At 46.9% G+C, this 6144-nt stretch overlaps 1 protein-coding gene across 1 annotated transcript in view; it reads left to right on the forward strand.

The window, feature by feature from the left end:
• The first annotated feature begins 2975 nt into the window (after nucleotides 1-2975).
• Nucleotides 2976-6144, forward strand: part of Skp1 (S-phase kinase associated protein 1) — a 15822-nt gene continuing 12653 nt past the window's right edge. The window contains exon 1 of the mRNA XM_021212643.1: nucleotides 2976-3089. The gene's annotated coding sequence lies outside the window, so the exon portion shown is untranslated. The remainder of the gene's footprint in view (nucleotides 3090-6144) is intronic.

The following is a 6144-nucleotide window of genomic DNA, read 5'->3' on the forward strand; positions in this document are numbered from 1 at the left end:
TGATTTCATGTATGCAGAGAGAATGAAGGATGACCATATGTACACCTGCACTATCTCTCTCTTTCTCTGACACACACACACACACACACACACACACACACACACACACACACACACACACACACGAGGACTCTGTAAAGCCAGTCCTTTCAGATCTAGACAATTATTAATATACTGGATGGAGGTGCACTGCTCCCAGCTTATTCTCTGCAATCCTGCAGCCATCTTGGCTCTTAGGCTGAGGTTTCCGGAGAAAGTAGAGTTGATTCAAAAAGTGTGGCACTTCTCCAGTATTTTCTGATAAATACTGCTCCTTCCTGGCAATGCATTATCTCTGAGGCCCTACCACAGAAGTTTCCCCAATTACCCTAAGCTTAAGAATCACCTTGGATAGTTTAAAAGGCAGAAAAACCTGCTCACAGGTTAGATTCATTACACAGAAAATGGACTCAGCTGCCTTTCCTTTCCTTTTTTTTTTTGTCTTGTTTTTTGTTTTTTCGAGACAGGGTTTCTCTGTGTAGCCCTGGCTCTCCTGAAACTTACTCTGTAGACCAGGCTGGCCTCAAACTCAGAAATCCGCCTGTCTCAGCTGCCTTTTTTGAGTGGTGCCAATTATTGTATTGTCCACTAAAATATTCTTTTTTTATTTAGGTTCTAGCTCTATAGCCTTAACTGACCCTAAATTATGTAGACCAGGCTATCCTTGAACTCGCTATGTGCAGAGGATGACCTTGAACTTCTGATTCTCCTGCTTTCGTCTCCTGAGTGCCGGCTGGGGTTATAGATCTGTGCCATCACGCAGGTGTTGGCACTCAAACCCCTAGCCTCACACATGCTAGGCAAGCACACTGCCATCTGAACCGGATCCCCAGACCCAAAGAATAGACTTGCAAAAGAGTTGTAGTCCTTGTGTCCAATCCATTGCAGGGAGAAAATTGACACGCTTATGAACCCATATTCAAATGGCAGAAAAAAAAATATAAATCACCCAACTTTTGCCCCAGTTGCTATTTTCATTTTTTTAGGCAAACAATTTCTTGTGCATCTTTTGTGAACTAATTTGTACCTTAAATGGTCTGAGCATGGCAAGGATTGAACTCAAGGGCCTGGGCATGCTAAACTTTGTTCTAGCACCCAGATCTCCATTTTCTGCTCTAAGCATTTATTAATTCCTTTACCAGAGGCTCTCAGACCTTTGGGGGAAAAAAAAAACCCCATATACCTTGTGCCAAGCAGTGTGCTAGCTTCTTAGGCTCGCTGGATGACCCAGGACTGGTTAAGGAGCCCACCGAGTTTATGGCACGTGGAGGAAAAGGCTCTCCAAGTGGGCCTTCCCTAGGAGGCCCGAAGCAGGAGCTGTGAAAAGCAGGCAGTGCTGCAGATGAAAAGCCTGAGAACTGTGAGTCTTTCATCTTCTGTCATCGACTCTGGCACCTGGCAGACATTGGATACCACAGCCAGCAGACAAAGACCTGGTAAGTCAACCCATTGCCTGGTCTCTCTGCCCAGTCTTGTCCTAGAGAAGCTTCAGTCTCTGGTTTCTTCAGGAGGCCCTGTGTGGAAATGTCTTTTGTCTTTGTGGTGCCAGGAATACCATCATGTGCTCACTGGCTAGGTGAGCCTGGCGCCTAGGTGGGGATAGTGATGCTCCCTAGACACAGCAGGGCAGGGCAGGGCAGGCAATTGCCCTCTTCCTGGCTGGGCTGAGGCCAGATGGGTGCTTACAGGCCTCTCCCTTTACTTCAGAGCTGTTTCATTCTAGCGACCTTATCACAGCCTTCTGTGAGCTGCCCATACAGCATAGCCTGTTCAGGTTGAGCCTGACTGTCCCGGTTCACTGCTGGATGGATCCCCGGCACTGCCCTCACAGGCCTCACAGATCGGCCGGAGAGCATGGTTACCCAAAGAATGTAACCTCCACGCTACATGGTTCACTGCTGGATGGATCCCTGGCACTGCCCTCACAGGCCTCACAGATCGGCCGGAGAGCATGGTTACCCAAAGAATGTAACCTCCACGCTACATTCACATTGACTCTCTCCAGGCTTGGCGCTTCACTCCAACAATGGTTATTTGGGGGCCTGGAAGCCTCTTCAAAGTTCAAAGGTAGGAAATAAAGGTTAAGGTTAGCCAACAAGGCGGACAGATCTGAGTTTAAAACCAATCTGGTCTAAATAGCGAGCTCCAAGCCCGGTTTCCATAGTAAGACCCTGTCTCAAAACAAGAGTACCAAGGCAAGCATATATGTGGTGAAAATGCCTGTAACCCCAGCGCAGGTGGAAGGAGACCATGAATTCTGGACCAACCCAGTCTACATACTGAATTTACAGCCACTCTGTGACAAACAGGGTCCCGTCTTAAAATGCAAAGAAAATAAAACTTTAAAAATCAAATAAGCAGGTGTACCAAGTCAGAAGTATTTAAGAATTCTAAGCCGCCTAGGCTAAACACCTTGTCTCAACATGGCATATATGTATGTATGAATGTATTTAATTCACTATCAGGGGACTAAGGTTCAAGTCCTGAATCCCAGGTCGGCAAACTCCACTCTATTTCCTTAGGTTATGAGGAGAGTCAAGGTGGTCAGGCTGAGGTGACTCCTTTAAGGAAAACACACACCCACAACCGGTTTTGCGGTTTGTTGTTTCCAGGCTTTTCCAGGACTGGGGTCTTTCAAGCAGTTTAAGACAGCCCCTGCCTGAAAGACCCTACGGGTCGCGCTGGTTCCCCAGCCGGTGCCGGCGTCCGCGTTGAAGGAGAGCATGGCGCTGTTTAGGGCAGCGGAGTAAGGAGGAAGCCCCCCTCTCCTACCCGGCCACCCCTCCACCCGCCGCCGGCTCAGCACCTCTCCAGGAGACCTGTGCGGCGCTCAGGGCCTGCCGCTTGCCTTCCGCCTGCCGTCAGGCGATCTCAACGGCCAGCCCGGCGGCTGTGTGACGTCACGGGCCCGGGGTCCTCGGCGCCCGCTCCCCGCTGCTATAAAAGCGGACGCCGCGCGGCGCCGCTCGAGTGGCCTTGTTCTCGGTACTTGCGTGCGCTTGGGAGCTCCGTCCGGCAGCCTCGGGCCTGCGGTCTTGAGACCGAGCACCGTGAGTAGCCCGCCCGCGAGCTGGACCGGTTCCTCGAGGGAGGGGCAGGGTGGGAGCCTCACGTTGGCTGTGGCCAGCACGAGGCGGCCTGGCCTCGTATCCTGAGGCGCCGTGCGGCCCGTTGCAGACCCCCGGACCGCGGGGAGGCACGAGTCGGCCGAGTCAGGCCTTCAAGGGCCTCCCATCCTCTCGGCGCTCGCCCGGGAGAGAGAGAGTCGAGCCCTGTGGCGGGCCTGCCGCTCTGCGGCCCCGAACGCGGTTGCAAGGCCCAGGCTTCGTACCGGGCCTGTCTTCGCGACAGGCTTGCTGCTCCGCGCTTCAGGCCGGGTGGGCGGCGAGGCTTTGAGTAAGGGGTCCTGGGCCGTCCAGGTGGCGGCGGTCGTTGCCACTCGATTCTTGGCTCCCTCCCTTTTCTCCTGTATCTGGCGTCTTTAGCTCCTTATTGGTCTTAACCTTTTTAACCACCGAATATGCAGGTAACAGGCTCCCGATGTTTCTTTGCGTTGTTTTGTCACGTTCTGCGGTCTCTGAACTTATTACTGTAACAGACACTGTCGTCTAGGGTGTGTGGCTTTTAGGAGACCTTGACGCTAAAACCTGAGGTGTTTGGTTTTTTGTTTTTTTTTCTTAAGGGATAGTGTTAAAACCTGCCTTCTGGTTCACTTTTTCATGGAGTCCTCAGGTTTGGAGACTCAGCTTTTCAACAGAATGTTACAGTAGACTGTATTATGGCTTAGAACAATGCAGTCTCTTCCGTCCTGCAGTGTAGGAACAAGTGTCAGAATTTCGAGTCACTTAAAACAGGTTTGTTTTTAAAGTGGTATACTAGAATTCTCATGCTAGACTTGGATGATGGTTTAATTTCCAAGTCTAGGAGCTTAGAGAACTGAAGAAGGGTTTTTTGAAAGCATATCAAATCGAAACCTCATACATTATTAATTAAAAATTTTGCACTTAATTCCAACACGACAACAAAAGTGAAGTCTAGGATTACAGAGTGCGTTGAATTACAGATTAACCGATTGCCTCCCTGTCATTTAATAAGATCCTGGCTCCCATGCAAGTAACCTAATACCTAAATTTGACTATGACTAAGCACATCTTTATTTATTGTGAATTATATCAAGGAAATACGGAATGGTCTTTTAAAGTAATTTTATCAGCTACATAGACTTGTTGCGGAGTGCTCATTGTAGTACTAGGGACCATAAAAAGAACATAGTGTCTTGCTATTGAAAACTGGCCTATTTTAACTTTTATTGTTGCCTTATCATAGGGGAGGGTCTGCTGCTCTGAACTTCTCTGTTCTGCGGACATGTTTGTTGAAAAGTGAACTCCTCAACTATGGATGAGTGGGAGCTGGGTTATTTCAATGGGTGATTGTAAAACAAGCTTTATCTCTCCCAATCCCCTTTCTCGAGGCTTGTTTACCTGAGGAATTGGGGACAAGTGTCTCAAAGCTGAATGAATATTTTAGGAGATGTGTTGAGTCTTAAGTGTTTGACCCTAAAATAGGTGTAATAGTTATTTTAAATGCGAAACCATATACTTTTGTGAAAATTCATGTTAGTAATAGAACTCAGATCCAGAAATGTTTAAGAAGTACCTTTACAGTAACATTGAAGGATTGTGTCTTCCTCAGAACCACAGACCTGCAGAGTTGCCTGTGAGGTAGGGATTTTGGTGTCCACCTTTAGACCTAGCACTGGAAGCAGAGGGAGGTTGACTAGTCTTTGCTACAGAGTAAGCTCCAGGACAGCCAGGGTAACACAGAGGAACCCTGTCTCCAAAAACAGAACAAAAAAACCCAAAACACTACCAGAAAAAAAGTTGCTTGTGATTTTTTTAAAGAGATCTTGAAGAATTAATCCTCTTTTGGAGGAATGAGGGGAAAATCTGATAAGAAATTGTCGATTTAAGCCAGGCGTGGCGCACGCCTTTAATCCCGGCACTTGGGAGGCAGAGGGAGGCGGATTTCTGAGTTCGAGGCCAGCCTGGTCTACAAAGTGAGTTCCAGGACAGCCAAGGCTACACAGAGAAACCCTGTCTCGAAAAACCAAAAATAAAAAAAGAAATTGCTGGCTTAGAGGTTTTAGTATTAATACTGATTTGCTTTTATTTGGCTTTGATTTTTTTTTTTTCCTAAAACTCAAGTCATGTTAGCTAGTTGCTTAATTTTTTTATATATGAAATTATATTTTTTCCTAATGACTCATTTTATATCTCAGTTGATGAGGTTTTGGATTTTTGGTTTTTTGGAGGGATTTGTTGAGTGTAGTTTTTGAGACAGGGTCAAGTAAACCAGGCTACCCTTAAATTTATTTTCCTATGTGTCAAGAAGATGGCCATGAACTCCTGATCCTTCTATTTGGCAAACTGTTGGGATTATGGGATGTACTTACTTGGCTCACCTTTTGGGCAGAGGGGGAGAGGGCGGTGTTGCGGATTGAACTCTAGAGCTTTATACATGTTAGGCATTATACTAAGGAGCTATATCCCCAACCTCTCTTGTATTTCATTTTAAGCAGACACTGAGTTCCACCAAAGCTTGCTTGACCTCATTATATTACTTAGTCTTTGAAATTATGATCCTCTCTCAGCCTTCCAGAAGCTGGGCATTACAGGACTGGTTTCTCTGTGTAGCCCTGGCTGTCCTGGAACTCACTCTGTAGACTGGCCTTGAATTCAAAGAGATGCACCTGTGTCTTGACTCCCAAGTGCTGGAATTAAAGGCATATACTACTACCATGCCATTTTAAATTAATTTATATTTGGTGTTTTTATTGTTGTTGTTTGAGACAGATTCTTACATAACCCAGACTGGATTTGAACTTGGCTGCGTACTGGCTTTATAGGCACCTGCCACTATGACTTAAATGCATTTTGTAGCTTTGTTTGCTTTTTTGGAGACAAGGTCTGTGTAGTCCTGGCTATCCTGTATCTAGCTATTTAGACCATGCTGGCCTCCATCTGCCTGCCTCTGCCTTCCAAGTGCTGGGATTAAAGGCCTGTGCCACCACTCCTGGCTTTAAATGCATTTTTTTTTTTTTTTTTT

The sequence above is a fragment of the Mus pahari genome, chromosome 14 (assembly GCF_900095145.1).
Source record: "Mus pahari chromosome 14, PAHARI_EIJ_v1.1, whole genome shotgun sequence".
Classification (NCBI taxonomy): Eukaryota; Metazoa; Chordata; class Mammalia; order Rodentia; family Muridae; genus Mus; species Mus pahari.